The following is a 20,531-nucleotide window of genomic DNA, read 5'->3' on the forward strand; positions in this document are numbered from 1 at the left end:
TGGCCTTGTGATTTGTGTCTCAATTATATGTATGTGTATGTGGGGTGGGGGGCACTCTTGTGGGTCTGAGCCCTTAACCATGGGATCTGATGCTTTCTCAGTAGATAAAGTCAGACACGAGTTAAATTGTAGGACCCTCAGCTGGTGTCACAGAGAATTGCTTGTTGTGGGGAAAAGCCTCCACACAGTTGGTGACCAGAAGTGTCAGAAATGAAGCGTTCTGTGTGAGTAGTAAAGGAGACACACAAGGAAGAAATACATGGTAGAGAAGAACTGGGTTCTTTTAGAGAGCTTGAAATGATCATGCTTTGCTGAGACTGGGTGCGTTGGGGGTTGACTGGATAACTGGGAGTTCTCCACATTAACTTCTACTTAGAATGCATTGTTCATTAAAGCATAAGTAACACAAATACGCCAATTTAAAGTTTGTTTGCATATCATTAACAATAACCATAGCAAGTGTTTAGAAATTAGAGTAACAAAAGATGTCTCCAAGTAGTAATATTTTATCACTGACGTTGTTTAGAATTGCTAGTTCACGGTGATAATCAAAAGCAGACCAGCTTTTTGTTTGTTTTATTATTTTTCTAAAATTCTGTACATATAATGAACCCCTTTAGAAAGGTTGGTACACTATAGGTTTGGAGGGTCGCAGATATTTGGGGCCTTCTCAGGGATGGCTGAAAAGTTGTAATCATCTGACAGGATCCATTGGGGCACCTACTTGTGGCCTCTCCAGTGTGGCAGCTTCAGGCTGGTGAGACTTCTCACACGGAGTGTAGGGTTCCCAGAAAAGTGTCTCCTAAAAGACCCAGGCAGAGCTGCGAGGGTTCTTACACCTAAACCTGGAGGTCAGAATATTACTTCTGGTGCATTCCATGGGTCAAGGTAATCATTAATGCCAGTCCAGATGCAAGAGAGAGGGAAATTAACCTCCACCTCTCAAGAGGAAGACAAGCAAAGCATATGCTGCCATCTCATCATTGCATTCGTTTTTGCTCCTTTCTCTTTACTTCTTCTTTAATAAGTACCCAGGTCTGCTAGTTCTTCCTCTGCCAGGCACTTGGAATTTATGAATTAATTCCTTCGATTTTATTCCTTTCTCATTTGTATTTATTTCTTTAAGGCCCATTTGAGGTAGCGAGCAGAATAGTATAGGGACACAGGCTCTGGAGCAATGCTGAGTAGGGTCAAATGGTAAGTATTTAACCTCTCTGTGCTCCAGTTCCCCCATCTGGATACTGGGCATAATGATGATATATCTACCTTATCCAGTGAATACGTATGAAGCTCTTAGAACAACCTCTCACATGGCATCTGCTGAACAAATGACTGTTATTATTATCTTGTGTCTTTAAGCTCTTGAGACAAAGATCTGAGTGTAAGTAGTTTATTTGGGAGATGATCCCAGTAAACATCAGTAAGGATATGAGGTTGTGAAATAGAAGGGAAGGCAGCCAATAAAGGCAAATTACCACCTTGGAAAATGAGGGCGTCATCCCACCGGAAAATGCTGGGAGCCAATGTGGAACATACATTTCACAGTGATCTCACCCAAGGGACAAGAGAACTGGGTATTTATATACCAACTGTCATCGTCATTGGAGAAAGACTTCTTCCAGGGGATGTTAATTCCCTGAGACTTCCTTTCTGCTTTGTGAGAAAGCCCTCAGGAAAAGAGATGCAGATGCTCTCAGCTGGAGGTCAGGCAGTAGGCACAGAAAGGATAAGACCCTGTGCTAGGGGAAATGAGAAAGGCACTGATGACTTCCACTATTTTATATTATTTGTCTGTTCAGGATTTTAAAGTGGGCTCTTGTATGTGTCAACCACTCTGAAAATTGGCCAGATAGAACTTGGAGAGAGAGGGACGTAGTTTCTGTAAGCTTGGAGAGAGAAAGTAGCAGAGGAAGTGGAAGGAAGAGATGGGAGTGTGACAGAGCCAATGATAATTGGCTCACATACCCACATGGATTTCTTTATTGGATATTCAAGGCCTTATATCAGTTGGGCTCTCTGTATTTATCCACTTTCTTTTCTTTTAAAGGAATTTATTTATTTATTTATTGAGCATGTATGCAAACAGGGGGAGGGGCAGAAGGAGAGGGAGAGAGAGAATCTGAAGCAGACTGTGCAGTGAACACAGAGCTGACATGGGGCTCGATCTCATGATCCTGAGATTGTGACCTGAAAGAAATCAAGACCTGGGTGCCAAACTGACTGAGCCACCCAGGTGCCCCTCCACTTTCTTAATATTTTATTTTTTTATTCCTGTAGTTAAGAAGACTGAGCTCCTTGCCAAAGCCTTCATGAATCTTGATCATTCCCACTTTCAATGTGGAATGATAATATCACACGTATAGTAAACTAGGAAGAAAATACTCCTTACCAGCCCAATACAGATTTATGCCTGCAAACGTAGTCTGCAAACTACACAAAGCATAATTTTTCCTCAAACTCGTATTCAGTTCTCATAAGTACTGAGGAAGATGTTGTAATCTACAGACTAATATTTCAAAATCTGATGAGAGTTAACAAAAAGTCATTTAAGACTACTATTGATCAGTTACCCTCTGGTTGGAAACTTCCATTCAGATACTCAGGGGTCTTCCCTGAAAGCCACACAACAAAAACATGGCAAATTAATTAAATAATGAGGCCACTGGACGCAGGTGGCTCTAATGCCATGTTGGTTTATGTAAGCAAACCAAAATCTGAGACTGTAAATACCCAAGGTTATGAAATTGAAACATAAGGAAAACCAATCACAAACAGCCAACCAGGCTTTAGGCTATATATAGCCAGTGTATAATTTCTTTACTTTGTCTCTGTCATTTCTCCATAAATGTCTTTCCCTGACCTCTTGTCCCTGGAGTGCTCCTGACCATTTTTGCTCTGGTATTGTCCTCTTCCAAAGATTTTTTTCACTTCTTAGAACGTTTAATATGCCTCAGTTTATCCTTTAAAAGTAGGAAGCACACTCAGGAAGAAGTCTTGAGGGAGAGGCATTGTGCTTGGCTCGTATCTCCGTCTTGTGTTACTCTGGGTTGATCTTGGATCTTATCTGTGACCCGAGAACAAAAAGGATTTAGTGCTGGGCTGGTTTTCACGGAGGAGAGCTACCATCTCCTACTGGAGTTATTTGAGCTGAGCCGCACTAGAAATGTTTTTGAAGTGGTACGCTCATGAACAAAATCGAAACCAGAAAAAATCATAGGAGTAGAGCATCGCAGATTGCTTCTGTTTATTTAGGCAGGGTGTTACCCCTGTGCTGGCAAACTTTGTCAGTTTGGAATGAATTTCCCGAAACCAGAGCGAGCCTCTTTGGATGTTCCGTGAGAATGCTCAAGGAATACACCACTGAACGTGGGGAGGGTGTGTGAAAAAGACCCCAAAACTCTGGCCTTGAGGAGTTCATAATTTTGCAGCTCAAATTAATATGTTATCAAACTAAATGTAGACTCACACACGCAGGAACTGCTGATGCGTGTTTAGGGAGAGCGGTGGATGAGAGCGGAACTGCTGGGTTGAAGGAAGGGCAGAGCGAAGTGCTGAGAGCTGCAAAGAAACATGGCTCTGACCCAACCTCCTCTTCCCTGATTTTTTTCCTTTTGGCTCCAAGGGAGGCTATAACTACCAGCTGATGAACAGCCACAAAATACTTCGGAAAGACCCTTGAAGAGGTGTGGACCGACGCCGCTCAGAACTTTTCGCCATGAAGGAAATGTTCTGCGCACTCCTGTAGCCACGAGCCACTGCGGGTAATGAGTGCTTGAAAAATGTCAGTGGAACTGAATTATTTAATTAAATTTAAATTTAAATAGCCATGTGTGACTGGGGCCTACAGTACTGGACAGCACCGGTTGAGACAATGCTTTCCTCTGACAACCAACCTTCTCCTGGACAGCAGGAATTAGAGACCTGGACAAAAACCAGGGCTGATGAAATACTATGTGGCTAAGGCAGTAAAAGCAAACTCGAAGGCTGCTGTTTGTGTAGTGAAGGTCCACTTATTAGTCAGGGCCCAGTGTGGAGACAGAAGCCACACCAGCTCTTTTTTTTTATTAAAGTGAAAGTTTTTATTAAAGTTAAATGTCCTAGCATAAAAGTAGTCATTTAAAATTTTTTTAAAAAATTATTTGTTTACTTATTTCAGGTAGGCTCCATGGAGCCCAATGCAGGGCTTGAACTCACAACCCTGAGATCAAGACCTGAGCTGAGACCAAGGGTCAGATGCTTAACAGACTGAACCACCCAGGTGCCTCCAAAGTAGTCATTTTAAAGTGAACAATTCATTAGCATTTAGTACAATATAGAACAAAGGGCTTGGAATCATTGAAGATTAGAATGATTAAAACTTAGAAACTTGCAGGAACTCTGTAGAACTGAAACTCAGACCTCTATGGAGGGGTTACTGCTTGGTTGTTCCTGGAGGAGCATCCTTGAGAGATGCTTGAGCCTGGTTCTGAAAATACAGGAAAAGTGACAGCTGGATTCAATTCCTGCTATGGGAAGGGGCTGCTGCTGCTGGGATTAAGAGGTGGTGTTGGGAACAGTAAGAAGATGGAGAGCCAATGGGGAGCAAGCAGGTAGGACCATGTCTCTTCTCCCTCCTTCACCTTTGCATATGGTATTTTTTTTGAGAGAGAGAGAGAAAGAGAGTGTGTAAGCCAGGGCAGGGGGGTAGGCAGAGGCAGGGGGAGAGAAAGAATCTCAAGCAGACTCACGCTCAGCGCAGAGCTCGATGAAGGGTTCGAGCTCACAACCCTGAGATTGTGACCTGAGCTGAAATTAAGAGTCAGATGCTTAACCAACTGAGCCATCCAGGCACCCCACGCAAAGTAGTTTATACTAATAAAAGCAAACTTGATCAATACTAGCAAATATAATGATTTAGGATCATCAAGGGAAGCAAATAAAAAAAAGTTAACATTTTATTTTGACCCAATGAAGATGTTTATATTGCTTTTAAATTTATATTATTATTATTATTCTTGATTCATAGTTTGAGTAGTCATTGTTATTACATTGTTGGCATGAAACTTGTTATCTTTCGTGGGATGGCACAGCTTGTAGGTATTAACATTTTCAATCTTGTTAGGATTATTTTGACTTAACTAGGATAAAAATATACACAGGACTACATCCCAAACTGTCAAAATTCATAAAAGAGTGTGACAATAGGTGCTAAATTAAAATATGTATTTTCTTTGATTTTGATGCCTCTGCTTTTGGGACTCTGTTTTAACAATAGAAATATCAGTATCAAAGAACATGTATACAAAGATATTAAAGTAGTATTATTTGTAGTGGTGAAAGGTTGGGTAAAAACCTGTATGTCCTTCATTAGGGAGATTGTTAGATTATTTGCAGAGCATTTATACTATGGATTGACTATACAGTTATTAGGAAATGGATGGGAGACATATATCTATTAATCCAAAGGTATATCCATGATCTGTTATGTTTAGGAAAAATTTCTAAAACTTGGAAATAGGGTAAAAAAAGACGATTGCATGATATTAATATCCTGCTCTAGCATTTTCTGACAAGCCAGTCTGAGGGTCATCTAGCTCTCTTGAGGAAGAGAGACTGGGCTTGATTTAATGTTTACAATTGATTAGGGCCCCAGGCATTTTACAACTTGGTAAAATTAAAGGTTAACTTGTAGAAATCTAATAAGGTGTGGCGATTTTTTTTTTTTCTGTATAGTAAAGGAGATAACCCCAAAGGTTATGATTTTATTTCCCTGTAGGACAATGACCACTTTTATATTTAATCTAGCAGTCTTATTTATAGAATTCCTTTTTTTCACTGTTCATTTAAGTCCAAGTTTCTTGTATTCAAACTGAATCAATGTTGTCATTCTGCTGATTCCCTCAGTAATGAGTCAAATGAAATTTTAATGTGCTCCCATTACTATTTGTGTGGGACCTTGTTTTAACCAATTTGAGAATTAGGTTTTAATGACTGTTAAATGAGAAAAGCACGTCGCAGAGTAATGTATATAGATTATTTATATAATGACACAAAAATCCCTATTCATATGCCTGCATGTCTATATGTTTGTATGAGTGTGGGTGTAGGTGTGGAAAAATGTAGATTAGGATATAAACATTACTCCTGTTACCTTGGGAGGTGAAGTGCAAGGAAAATTATTATGAATATATATGTATATCTATCTGTATCTATATCTATTTCCTTTATTGTATGAATTGATGCTTAAACATTTTAATAAAGAACATTAAGGGAGAAAACTTTTTTAAAACATTCTGTGGGGTTCCTGGGTGGCTCAGTCAGTTAAGCGACCGACCCTTGATTTCAGCTCAGGTCATGATCTCGGCGTACTGGATTTGAGCCCCACATCCCGCTCCACACTCAGCACAGTATGCTTGAGATTCTCTTTCCCTCTCCCTCTGCCCCTCCCCCTGCCCATATTTTTTTTTCTTTCTCTCAAATAAATACATAAATAAATAAATACATCAAATCTTTTTTAAAAAAGATTCTGCAACAATTTATCATCTGTTTCTATTTCCATAGCATATACAATGTATTCATAATTAAAAGTTCATATTTTCAAATAACAAATAATTTCACAAAACTAAGGTTCTATTGGATGAGCTACATGTACCCATGCTTGTGTCATTGGTAAAACTACTCTAGTTTGAAATTTATTTTAAGATTTTATTTATTTATTTAATAGAGAGATAGAGAGCACAAGTAGGTAGAGTGGCAGGCAGAGGGAGAGGGAGAAGCAGGCTCCCCGCTGAGCAGGGAGCCTGATGCAGGGCTTGATCCCAGGACCCTGGGATCATGACCTGAGCCGAAGGCAGATGCTTAACAGACTGAGCCACCCAGGCACCCCTAGTTTGAAATTTATTAATATGTTTTTCTATTTTGCTTTTTTGAATACATAAGCTTAGTGCTGGCTGGTCTAAGAATCCATTTACATGGGGGTAGGGATGGAGAGACTCTATGGAAGAAATGTTATCTGCTGAATTCAGATTTGCTTCAAGACCGTAGTTTTGCAAGCCAGACTATCAATGAGAAGTGGTTTTCCAAAGCCATGTTCTCCCCTTTTATCGTATCAAGAAATAAATTTGGAGCACTCCATTGTAGAGTGGAGGGGGTACCCCTTGCTTGGCCATCTAGAACATGAGTCTTGCTGCTCTGTGGTAGAGGAAGAGTAGCTCCAGAGAGACCACTAGATGGTACCTGTGGAGACAGTTAAAATTACTAGATTGCATGAAGGTTTAAATGGGATTTGACATTAGTAATTTTTCTGCTTACTACCCAGAGGGTCAGGGTTGATGAAGAGTAATGGTATTAACTTAAAAGTGAAAGAGCCACGTTCTCTCTATACACTTGAGCTGGGAAGTGAGTTAATTTAGAATGCCTTCATATTTTTCTGTTTTATACCTCAGGTTAGGTTGTGTAGAGTGTGATGAAGTGGGAAGGGCTTGGGCTTTGATCTGCCTGACCTTTTAAAATAACGTCCTTTAATAGATAATTTATTGTGACCTATGAGAACTTCAGTTATTTGTCTGTAAAATAATAATGCATATACTGTTGTCTAACGCTGTGCTTAGTGCAAGGTTGGCTGTCAGAAACTGTGACCGTCCTGTCTTTTAGGATGAGATGTCAAACCACTCAATTCTGGTGAGAGTCTATAAAAGCGATTTTGCCAGTACAGTGTTCATAATGGATATTGCCTATTACTGTTCCTTGGCTCAGAGAAAGCACCCACTGCTTAATATTTAATAAGACGTTTGTGATGGTTGCCGTCTGCTTTATTAATAAAATGTTTTCTCTCATTAGAGCAGATGAGAAAAGCTGACTGTATTCTGGGGAATGGGTGTGTCCTGCTGAAATCAATGGGAATTTTGCAAGGGAAAGTCCATTGGGATTATACATAAGTGTAACCGTGGTTTTGGTGGTTTGAAAATATACAAGGGACTCCTTTTATGGGACCCTCTCAGGCTTATATTGGCATAGAGAAAGGGGCATTAAAGTTTGAAATGATGATTTACAAAACTGGGCGAAGTAATGTTTAATGAGCAGTTTCTCTTATATGGACTGCCTACATGATCCACGGTTAGAGCCCGCTACAACTGTACTTCCCTTTGCTTCTGTGGCTTCAAGTGTTCACATTTCTATTGCCAAAATTTCTATGTTCACATTTCTGTTGACGAAATAAAGATTCACCAATGCAGGGAGATTATAGCTTTCTAAGGAATAGGGTTATGAAAAACTTAATTAGTGTTTTATGTAGTCACTGAGTCTTTTGATAGACTTCTGAGGCATGTTTGAACAAACTGGCAATGTTTAGTGCAACAATGGAAATGTTTAGTGAGCCAATCAGATTAACATATGAATAATAATTCAATTCATAAAGGGTTTATTGATTTTTGTTAAATGACCTCCAGATGTGTTTGCATTTTTTCCATAACTTCTTACAACCCATATTATAATATTCATAAATAATGCAGAGAATTCTTTGGAGATGATGCTATATATAATAAGCTGATCTACACCAGATGGCATTAGGTAAGCGGCAAATACTCTTAAAGGCCTGCGTGGTGTAGGATTTTAGGCAATTCTCAAGCAAGTCATAAAATACCAGATATCTAAATTTTAAAAATGTACATCACTTCTACAAAAAAATTTCTGCAGATTTAATCAGACTCTCATCTTCTATGTGTGAGACAGTTTTTTGCTGTTGAAGTTAGGTAATGTTACTATAATCTCAACCTTACTACTGATTCTATAACTCAATGGCAAGTGATAAAATTTACAAATATCACTTTCCTAAGCTGCTTGACAAACATTCACAGAAAAAAAGGTCTTGTTTTTTGTGATGTGCCTACATTATGTAATAGCTGAAGTCGCATTGCAAAACCTATGTAATACTTAGCGTACAATAAGTACCTTTACCTATGTACACCCACCCACACACAGACACACACACACACAGTTGTGAGGTAGGTTGAGAAAAGCAGAGGTGTAAGGGAAAAAAGAATCTCAGCTAAGAAGAACTAAAAGAACTCGTTTAAGTAGTCTAAGTATAAACCAATTAAAGTTTATTGGGATATATAATGTTGAGAGATTACAACCAAGAAAAGGAAATGAGTAAGAAACAAAAGAAAGATAATTCCTATTGGAAAATAGCATAGTTAGCAGAAACCAAACATAAAAAAGCTGTATTTTCTCTGTAATGCTCAGTGCTCTTCTAGTTCTCTGTAGAAGTTTTAAGTGCCATTTTTGGAGACGTGGCTAATTTAATTTTTTTTCTTTTTAAGATTTCTTTATTTATTTTAGAGAGTGAGAGCCTGAGGGTGGGGCAGAGGGAGAGCGAGAGAGAAAATTTCATGCAGACTCCATATTGAGTGTGGAATCTGATGTGGGGCTTGATCCTATGACTCTGAGATCATGACTTGAGCTGAAGTCAAGAGTTGGACACTTAATCGGTGCCCCCATTAATTTCATTTCCTGTGGCTCATTCATAATGAGAAATCTGATCATTATTTTAATTTTGTCACTTTTGTGATCATGTTTTCATGTTACAATTACAAGATTGATTGTCTGTACAGTTAGGGTAAATTTTACCTCAATGAACATTATCACTAATGCCGCTTTTTTTTTTTTTTGGTAGAAAATACTAATCCAGTGCTCAGATTTTTTTTAAAAGATTTTATTTATTTATTTGACAGAGAGAGATCACAAGTAGGCAGAGAGGCAGGCAGAGAGAGAGAGAGGGAAGCAGAATCCCCGCTGAGCAGAGAGCCCAATGTGGGACTTGATCCAGGATCCTGAAATCATGACCTGGGCTGAAGGCAGAGGCTTAACCCACTGAGCCACTCAGGTGCCCCAGTGCTCAGATTTTGAATTGACAAAAATGAAGTTATAAAGCCATACTATTGTGTATGTGATATTCTTGATTATATTAACTTAATGTTAGGTTAAGACTCAGGCTTCAGCTTTATAATAAGAAAAATAATTTCTTTGTATGTGGGAGGAGGATTGTGACTTCAGGTACCTCTGGGCCCTCTTCTCCATCCCCATCCTGATTGTCTTTGTTGGACTCTCATCATTTCCCTACTAGATCATTTCTATATTCTACTACCTGGTTTTCATATTGAGCAGTCATTGCTGTAGGCAATCTGTTACATACATTACAGAAAGAATGATACATGTATTTGAAATGTGCACTTGACCATTTATACCTTGAGATGGGCTCTGTGTTGAGGTATTTCCCAAGAGTTTAAGAATCAGATTACAGTTTGGGAAGGAAAGTTTATTATTAATCAGAATGATCCAACTGTAAAAATCCAAATGGCCCCCAGGTGAGCCAGACATCAGTGTAACTTTATTGAATGTATATACTCATTTATGCAGAATGCTAGTCAGTCATGGAAACTCCAGGAGAGTGAAAGAGGCCAACTCATGCTATAAAATAGTGATTGCCTGTTGGCCGTCAGGTACTCTATTCTTGATTGTGTCTGTTGTGGAATGAAGCATCACTATTTTTCATTGTCCACAATGACTCTATCTTGCTGATAATGAGTACAATCTCTTATCACTTGACCTTCTCTTTCTTCTCCTTCTTCCTGTTCACTCATACTGAATTAGGTGTCACTTCCAAAAAGCCCTTCCCTCCTACTCTGTTGAGTGCTCTCTTCTTTGCTCTCATGACTCTCAGGCACTTAACACAGAACACTGAACACAGAACTTCTCAATTTTTAAGAGTTCTTAATGTATTAGGGATATTAGCTTTTTATCTGTGATATATGTTGCTAATATTTTTTCTGTTTGTTAGTTGTTTTACTTTGCCTTTTTTTTTGCAATGAAGTTGCTAATTATGCAGTCAAATTTATCAATCTTTTAAAAATTACTTCTGGGGTTTTTAGTTATGCTTAGAAAATTCCTACTCCAGGTTAATGAAGAATTTAACTATGTTTTCTCTAGTACTTGGATAGCTTTATTTTTATTGTGTTCTCTATTCTGTTTGGAGGTGTGTGTGTGTGTGTGTGTGTGTGTGTGTGTCTATGTGTGCTGTGAGGTATGGATCTAGTTTTATCTTTTTTTTTTTTCAGATGGTTAAGCAGTTATTCTAGTACCATTGATGAAAAGGTCTATTCTTGCTGTTGAGCCTTAAGAGGCCACCTTTATCATATACAAAAATTTAATATGTTCTCAAGTCTATTATTTGAGTTTCTATTCAATTTGACAGGTCTGTTTATACACCAATACCACATTATTTTACTTATAGAGGTTCTACAGTATTTTAATATCTGGTAGAGTTAGTCGTCACTCCCTCCATCATAGCTTTCCTTTTTTAGTGTTTTTCTGACTATTTTTATGTGTTTATTTTTCTACATAAAGTGTAGTATCAATTATCTAGTCTAGCTCCTTTGAAAAGCTTGTTGGTATTTTTATCAAGAGATTGTATTAGATTTATGAATCAACTTATATACAACTGATATCTTTAAAATGTTGAGTATTCTTATCCAAGAACAAGGGATGGCTTTCTATTTATTTAGCTCTACTCTATGTATTTCAGGAGTGTTTTGAAGATTTTCTAATATAGGCTTTGCATATTTCTTGGTAAATTTTCTCAAGAATTTTAACTTCTTTAGTGCTATTGTTAATGGGCTTTTTTTTTCACTTACATTTTCTAACTGGTTATTGGTTGTGTAGAGAAGGGCTATTAATTTCCAAATGTTAATAAATTATTTTGAATAGGAAGGCATAAGAGTGTAAAAATAATCTGTAATTCCATTAAACATAACAAAAGGTACAAACACATTTTGGGTAAACCTTGACAAAATTAAATTTTATCTGAAAGAAAAAATATGTTAGAATATCCAGAAATTTTCTTAAAATAAATTTAAATAAGGGGATACTTGATCAATCACATATCAAAATATATTATGAAGTTTTAACATTAAAATGGTCTGGTGTAAAAGTAGCCATATGGATTAATGAATTAGAATTCAGATATAGACTCTTGTATATATAGAAATTTAATTCATGATAAAGTTGTCATTAAACTTAAGGAAAATATAAACTATTTAATGAATCTTGTTGGGAAAGCTGACAATCATTTGGAAAAAAAATAGCTGGATTTCTTCTTATAGTCTCTGCCCTTAAATGAATTTAGATGTATTTAAGTTTTAATTATAAGAAATGAAGCCATAAGAATAATGGAGAAAATTGGGGTGCCTGAGTGGCTTAGTCGGTTAACGGTCAGCTCTTGACTTCAGCTCAGGTCATGATCTCAAGGTTGTGAGATCAAATCCTGCCTCGGGCTCTGCATCTGGCCTGCTTGGGATTCTCTCAGAGAGAAAGAGAGAGAGAAAGAGAGAGAGAGAAAGGAAGAAAGAAAAATGGAGAAAATAAATACAGTTGGATATTTTTATGATGTGGGCCTGAGGAAACCTTTCAAATCTAATCAAGAAAACAAAGGAATAAATGCAAAGATAAATAAGGCAACAAAGAAACAAACACTAAGCCAAAACAAACCCCAAGGGATTGAAAGGTAAATTATAACCTAGGAAAAGTATTGGTAACATATATGACAGATATTGACTAGGACATAATTTTTTTTTCAGTCAAAGGTTTTGACTTTTGAGATTATCGCCTATATTACAGATATCATGTCCTTATTTTGGAACTCAAAGTCAAGAATTTGAGTTTTTTGTCTTCTCCCTGTTAATCACTCTACTGAAGCAGTGTCTCATTTTCATGGTTTAGTTATAATTGCAGAAGGGCCTTGAGGTAAAATGGAATTTCTGAAATGGAAAATAAAAACCAACATTAGATAAGTATGTTGCTGATTTTTGAATGGCTCTTATAAATTGATAGGAAAAAAATAAATCCATGTATATAAAAATGGACCAGAGGATAAAGATGCTATTCATAAATGGAGAAATGCAAATGGCCGATAAATATATATAACAATTGTTCAACTTTGCTTGTAATCAGAGAAAAGAAAACAAAAACTCATTAAGATGTCTTTTTTCACCTGTCATAATAAAAAAGAGAATGAATATAATAATGCCCATGATTGAAAATTGTGTGTAAAAGAAAGAACTCCTATGTAGTAAAAATTGGTACTTCTTTTTTTTAATTTTAATTTTAATTTTATTATTATTATTATTTTAAATTAACATGTAATGTATTATTTGTTTCAGGGAAAACTAGTGCTTCTTAAGAGGGCAGTTTGGAACACATGACAAAATGTATATACCTTTTATTCTGTATCTAGGAATTTATTCTAGATTAAATATAATATATAATATATACAATAATATATAATAATATAATACATGACTATAATTTGATATCTTCAGAAAAGTACCTGTTTGAGGAGTTAATTACAGCATTTTCCTTTTTTTTTTTAGAGGGGGCAGGGCAGAGGAAGAGGAAGAATCTTAAGCAGGCTCCATGCCATGTGTGGAGTCTAAGGTGAGGCTTGATCTCACAGCCCTGAGGATCATGACCTGAGCTGAAGTCAAGAGTCAGACCCTTAACTGACTGAGCCACCCAGGCATCCCATAGCATTTTTAATTATGAGAAAAAGGGGGTCAGTTATGTGTATTCATCATAGACAATGGAACATTATATAGTATAGGACACTACAAAGTTATTAAAATAATGATATATAATTGTAGTTAGTGATAGGAGGAAATGTCCATGGCACTGTGGAGCTACAAAATAAAAAGTATAGTACTGAGGGACTCTTTGTATAGAGACACAGAGACACCAACCTCAGGGGCACCCATCCACATAGACTATGGTCCCCCCAGAATTGAGCAATGTAGGAGCCCTCATAGTGTGATGCTATTTTTTTGTGTGTGTGGTTTAAAAATTTATATATATGTAGAGAGAAAAAACCTAGTATTTAATTGGTGGACTCAGAATTCTCTGGGAGAAAACAGTAATTGTTTTAGATGGGTGTGCTCCCTTGCAAAGATGAGGCTCTTTTGGCAGAGCTGTGACAGGCAGGAAAGGGATAAAGAGAAAGCTGAACTCTTCTACAAAAGAAATTGAAAGGAATTTTGGGATTCACTAAGAGCCAGAGAGGGTGGAAAGGAAAGACAGAAAGGAGGTTATGTAAGCAGCAAGGAAGATGGAAGATGTGGCATGCAAAAATTTTCTTAGAGAAGGGATGGCTTAGGGACTTCTTCAAAAGTGCAGGACATATGAAATGAAATTTTACATTGTTTACTTTTCTTGGGTTCCCCCACTGCTATCTTAAAAATTAGTCATGTCTGCTACACACACAGCCTTTTTTAGGAAGGAAGTATTTTGCATAGTGAAGGAGTAGGGCGGTGGCTAGCTGGGTCACTACGCATAAAAACAGAGAATGGAGGTGGGGAAGCAGTGCACTTAGGGTCAGTGCCAAAACAAAGGAGCGTTCTCACCAGGCACAGGGACTGTTGCTAATGTTAGGGTTAGGCACTCATGGTGGTAGGTATTCCTGGTGGTAGAATTTGGGGTAACATTTTACTTCTGTTTCCAGCATTCCTCTGAACTATTTACAATAATTATAATAATTATTATTATTTTAAAAATATTTTATTTATTTATTTGAGAGAGAGAGAGCATGAATGAGGGGAGGGGCAAAAGAAGTGGGAGAGGCAGACTCCCTGCTGGGCAGGGAGCCTGATGCAGGGCTCCATCTCAGGACCCCAAGAACATGATCTGAGCTGAAGGCAGACACTTAACTGACTGAGCCACACAGGCACCCCATAATTATTTTTTAAATTAGGAAAACACAATAAAATTATTTTCTTTTCATTAACAATGAGAATGTACTTAATGCCACAGAATGTACTTAATGCATTGTACATAATACTTAAAGAGAATTAAGATGGTAAATTTTATGTTTCCTTTTTCTAAAAGATTATTTATTTGAGAGAGGGAGCGAGAGAGCAAGAGAGAGCATGGGGGGAGAGGAAGAGGGAGAAGCAGACTCCCTGCTGAGCAGGGTGCCCAATGCGGGGCTTGATCCCAGATCCTGAGATCATGTCCTGAGCCCAAGGCAGACGCTTAACTGACTGAGCCACCCAGAAGCCCTGATAAATTTTATGTTATATGCATTTTATCACAATTCTTGAAAAAAATCATCATTAATGACATATACTGCAATTCCTCTGGGGTAATTAAATGGCTTCTGAAATTTCTGTCACTGTTTGTTTTGGACTACTGATAGCAGTGGGAGAGAAAAAATAGTGAGGAGGCAAGAAAAGTAACAATTAAAAGTTAGTGTGCATTACGAGGAAGCTATCTCATGGTTTTTGTTTCACAGTTTCCATATTTCAGTTTTGCCCTGGCCACTGCCCACCTATTCTAAAAATTGCCACCAGGGGGAAAGGGTGTGCCAGTGTTACCAGTCTGACCCCCGTTTCTGGTTTCCTTTCAATGTCCCCACAGAGGAGTTACTGTTCCTATTATAAAGATTAAGAAACTAAGGCTCAAAGTGAATAGTAGGAAACCCAACCATACATGAGTGGCAGAGGTAGGATTTAAACAGTATTTTCAGCAATTCATTGGTTAGGCTGTTTGAGAGCCCACTTGAGCTTATAACTATTAGTTCCAAGTTTTTTTTTTCCCCCCCAATGCTTTACAACCCTCTTTTATTCAAGGCAATAAGCTAAGCAAATTTTAAACAACCAAGTAGAAAGAAAACAGTGGGATGTTTACTTCATGGATGGCATGGTGGTAAAGTCAGAATGAATGGGAGAAATTCACAAATAGAATATAAAATTCAAGGGGATAAATTAGGTTTTGCCTTTTTTTTTTGTCTATTTTGAAATTCTTCTTTCAGAGTTTGTGAAAACCTTGGTAGGTTTTGTCTTTTTAATACAAAAATCTGCATTAAAGATGGCAGCAACAGTTGATTAAGATGACTTGTATCCATAGATATGAATTTATTTTATCAGAGCAAAATTTCTAAAAAGACCACTGTTATGGGCAGAATTGTATCTCCCCCTAAATTTAAATATTGGCTCAAAATGCAACTGTATTTGGAGAACATGTGTTCAAAGAGGTAACTAAGGGAAAAAAGAAATCATTAGGGAGGGCTATAATCTACTACGACTGGTGTCCTTACAAGAAGAGGAGGTTAAGAGATAGACATACACACAGACTATATAAAAATACAGGGAGAAGATAGCCAACTACAGGCCAGGGAGAAAGGCCCTCAGAAAAAAACAAGGCTGCCTACACTTTGATCTTGGACTTTCAGCCTCCAGAACTGTGAGGAAATAAATTTCTGTTGTTTAAACCACCCAGTTGGTGGTACTTTGTTATGGCAGCCTGAGCAAACCTACATTAAAAACAAACAAATAAAAACCCAAACAAAGAAAACCCTTATATCAAAATAACATAGGAGGCTTGTGAAGAATGAGAGATCTGTGAATGACTGGAAAAAGAAAGGAAAATATTTAAAAAAATGTCTATACCTGCAAATAATCTGGACACACATGCTGGCAAAAGGATGGTACTGAACTGCATACTTTTCATTCTTCAGGAACTATAATCACATTGCTGTGTGGGCAAACCACATAGATTCTTTTTGCCTAAAAAGGTATGATTTTCTACTCTTTAGAATAATACATTTCCTATTCATGAATATAGATCCAAAAAGCCAGTTCCACAAAAACTTGGGACTTAGACCAAGGGCTCATTGCTTAATATGTGAATTTCTTAAAGCTGCGACTGGTAGGTTTACAGTTGTACTTATCTGTGTCTATCCCCAGACACACAAACAGAAGATCCTAAAAGTGTCTAATCGAACAAATATTAGTTGGTCAGTTAATTGACTGATACCGGTTGATTCTGAAATCTTTGCTCTTTTCTTATGGCATGTGAATGCTCTGTTTGTGTCTCTTCTTCATGGCTCTTCCCATCTCCTCTCGCCTCTCCTTTCCTCTTTCTCCTTCATCACTTTTCTTTTTCCTTATTCCTGTCCTTAACATTCTTTGACATTGCTGTAATCCAATTCACAAATCCTTGAGCTAATTCCACTCCCAATGGCTATTAAATTAGTATTCCACTTGATTCACAATGAGTACATGTAGAAAACCACTAGTGACATTATTCTCTGAATGTTTTCTTTTTAAAATTTAGAAGTGAAAATGTGCATGAATAAAAATAAAGCAAAAGAAAAAAGTTTGCTTATAAAGCATGCCATGCTTTTGGGATGGCATTAATTTTACAACAACCCAGCAAGAAAGGAAGAAAGGGAGTTGATTTCCAGCTACTTTAAGGGGGTTTTATAATACTCTTATACATTTCTCTAAACAAAATTAATATGAATTCTGTTTAATATTTAATCATGTTTTGACTAGAATTTGTAGAACTCCAAAGCCTTTAATCCTAAACTCGTGTATTATGCACTTAATGAAGCTGTTTTATAGCAATGTTCTATAGAGATGATCTCTAAATGTAGTATTATCTGAGAAGAATGATATAAGAAGGTCTGAATTTATCTTTATTAGGAAGAAAGGAGAAATGAGAAAAGACATTTTGACAGCAGATAAAAGAGGGCTGCCAGTGAGACCTATAGAAGTTAACCTCATTTAAAGTTGGGGCCATGGAACCACAGGGTCTGTGGGGAGAAGTCAAGCCTGGCTGGCTATTTGAATCCAGAAGGTGCAGGGAGATACCAGCTCAGTTGTTGTGAAACAGAGAGGTTTCATCTGTTGAGCTCCGTGAACATATACTGAGTCTGGCCCTGGGACAGGAATGGGTTACTGACCCCAGATGGAGGAACTCATATTGGAACAGAGAGCAAACTGAGGTTAGCACATATATTTCAGCTCTGGGAAAGTTGAGAAATGGAAAAAGAAGAAAGTAGATGCCAAAGTTCTTTTTTGGTGGGGGGGCAGAGGGAGAGAGAGAATCTTAAGCAGACTCCATGCCCAGTGAGGAGCCTGACTTGGGGCTCCATCTCACAACCCTGAGATCGTGACCTGAGCCAAAACTGAGTCAGATGTTTAACTGACTGAGCCACCCAGGTGCCCTGTGGATGCCAAAGTTTTTAAACTTGCAAGGGAGATTCCCCATTGCTGGCTTGTAGATGGAGAGAGATATGTGTCTAGGACCTGAGAATAACTTCTACAGAGCTGAGAAGGATCGCTGGCCAGCAGCCAGTGAGAAAATGGGAATCTTGGTCCAATACCTGTGAGGAATTGAATTTGGCCAAAGGCCTCAATGAGCTTGGAAGCCCATTCTTCCTCAGAACTTCCAGATGAGAAGTCCGTCAGACTAAAAGCTTGAATAGTCTATTCAATAATAGATCCAGAGCAGAGAACCCATTTGGGCACCTCTAGGACTTATGATTTACATAACTGTGAGAATAAATGGATGTTATTTTAAGCTGCTAAATTTGTGGTAATTTGTTATGCAGCAATAGAAAGTTAGTATAGTGACACATTGAAAACTACTTCTTAAAGATATCTTGGTGTCCAAAATCAGCCTCAAACTAGCGCTGCTTCTTATGAGCTGTTTGACCTTGGTAAATTACACAATCCTTCTGAGTCTGTTTCTTCATCTGCATGACAAAGGAAATAAGGACTACTGCCTTAGATGGTTTGTAGGTGAAGTGAATTAACGTTAATGAATTAATGAAATTCCTAGCAGGTTTCTTGGCATGTGGTAGATGCTCATAAATGGTTTATTTTTTCCTTCCTCCTCTTCCTCTTTCCACAGGCAATTTATGCCTTAGGTCAGCAGTTTTCAAAGGATGGGATCCTCTGGGGATCTTTCAGACCCTTTCAGGGAGTCCTTGAGGCCTAAACTATTTTTATAATGACACTAATATGACATTGGCCATTTTCTCTCTTTTTCTTTCATGAGTGTACAGGGGAGTTTTCCAGAGACTACATGACTTATCACAATAGATGGAGTGTGGAAGCAAATGTGAGAAGCTTGTCTCCTATTAATCTGGACAGTAGAGAGACTTGCAAAAATCTAAATGCCAGTCTCCTCACAAAATATTTTTGTTTTGGAAAATATAGTTTTTTAAAAAAGAAAAATATTACTTATGTTAACATGTAACAAGTTTATTATTGTATTTTTAAATGAATTAATCAAATTTTAAATTTTCTAAGTTTTAATTTCCAAGGTGGCAAATATCAGTAGACAAAAGCTCTTTGAGGTCCTTGATAATTTTTAAGAGTACAAAGGGTCCTGGGACAAAAATACTGTACTTTAGCAGAGAACTCCATAGTTCCTTATAAATATTTATCTTTCATGAGGAGATAAAAGTGCTTAGAAAAAGAGTTCTATGGAAAAATGAGTTTAAGAAACACTGCAATGTATTTACCTCTACTCCACCCCTTTCAGTGCAAGTTAGAGGAATTTTGGAAGTACAAATACAGTGTAAGTTTGCTTAATTCAATATTTCCCCAACTTAAACTGCTCTTGACGATCAGGTTAAAAACTTAGCCAGATATGGGTCACCTGGGAGGCTTGGTCTGTTCAGCACCTGCCTTCAGCTCACGTCATGATCCCAGGGTCCTGGGATCTAATAGCTCTGCATTAGGCTCCCTGCTCTGCAGGAAGACTGCTTCTCCTTCTCCTACTCCTGCTGCCTGACTCCCTCTCTCAATGTCTCTTTCTCTCTGTCAAATAAATAAATAAATCTTAAGAAAAAAAAAAAAAAAGACAAGAAAACTCAGCCAGAATGATTTTACCAGCCACTGAGAGCAAGATTGAGATGCAGGCGCAGATTGGGAGAGAGGGATTCTATTGAAGGGCATCAGGAAGAAAGAAAAGCACATTTATAATAAGGAAGACAATTTTTTCCAGATTTTTTTTTTTTAAACAGAATGCCTAACAGGAGATCAGCCTGTGGATCACACGTTGTAAGAGCTGCTCTAGCAAAGTCCTTTTCACTGCATTTCACCCACCCTGCTCTGTCGCTGTTCTTCTCTGCTTCTTAACTGTTTACTCCCTTTGTGCACATATCCTACTGCTCTGTCCTCCCTAATTTCTTACCTCTTCAGTCGGCCCAGGCCTTGGACTCAGAGCTGTCATGATCCTGAGGAGAGGGGCCCTAAGGAGACCAGCCCTATGCCCCAAGCACAGGGAGCAAAATCTGCAAGGGCGTCTTGAAAGGTGTGAAATTCTTTCCCTTGTTTGATTTCTGTAACAGCTCAATTCCGTGGCATGAAAATCTCCCTCTCTATCTTAAAATAGTCTGTAAAAAAGTCTCAGGGCTGTAAATCATTAAATGTTGCCCCCAACTGATTGCTATGAAACCTAAGCATAACAGAGGAGGGGGTTGGGAATTTGAAGAAATTCTTTCATAGCCAAAAAAGAAATAGAACTAAAGCAGGGAAACCTCAACCAGTGATTGGGGATTAGGGAACCAAAGGGGAGATGCTGCTTTTTAAATGGAGAAAGACTATTTTGAGAAAGCCCTCAAACTCTAGCAAAGGGGGTCTAGAGTTTAGAAAGCAATTGAGCATTATTAGCAGGCTCTGGGCATGTGTTCCTTCTTATTAGGAGTATCCTGT

General features: G+C 37.9%; 1 pseudogene; it reads left to right on the forward strand.

Moving 5' to 3' along the window:
• Positions 1–1,486: 1,486 nt before the first annotated feature.
• The window catches only part of LOC116866325, a 49,854-nt pseudogene continuing 30,809 nt past the window's right edge, over positions 1,487–20,531 (forward strand).

The sequence above is a fragment of the Lontra canadensis genome, unplaced genomic scaffold, assembly GCF_010015895.1.
Source record: "Lontra canadensis isolate GAN:19392208 unplaced genomic scaffold, GSC_riverotter_1.0 scaffold1, whole genome shotgun sequence".
NCBI classification, from domain to species: Eukaryota; Metazoa; Chordata; class Mammalia; order Carnivora; family Mustelidae; genus Lontra; species Lontra canadensis.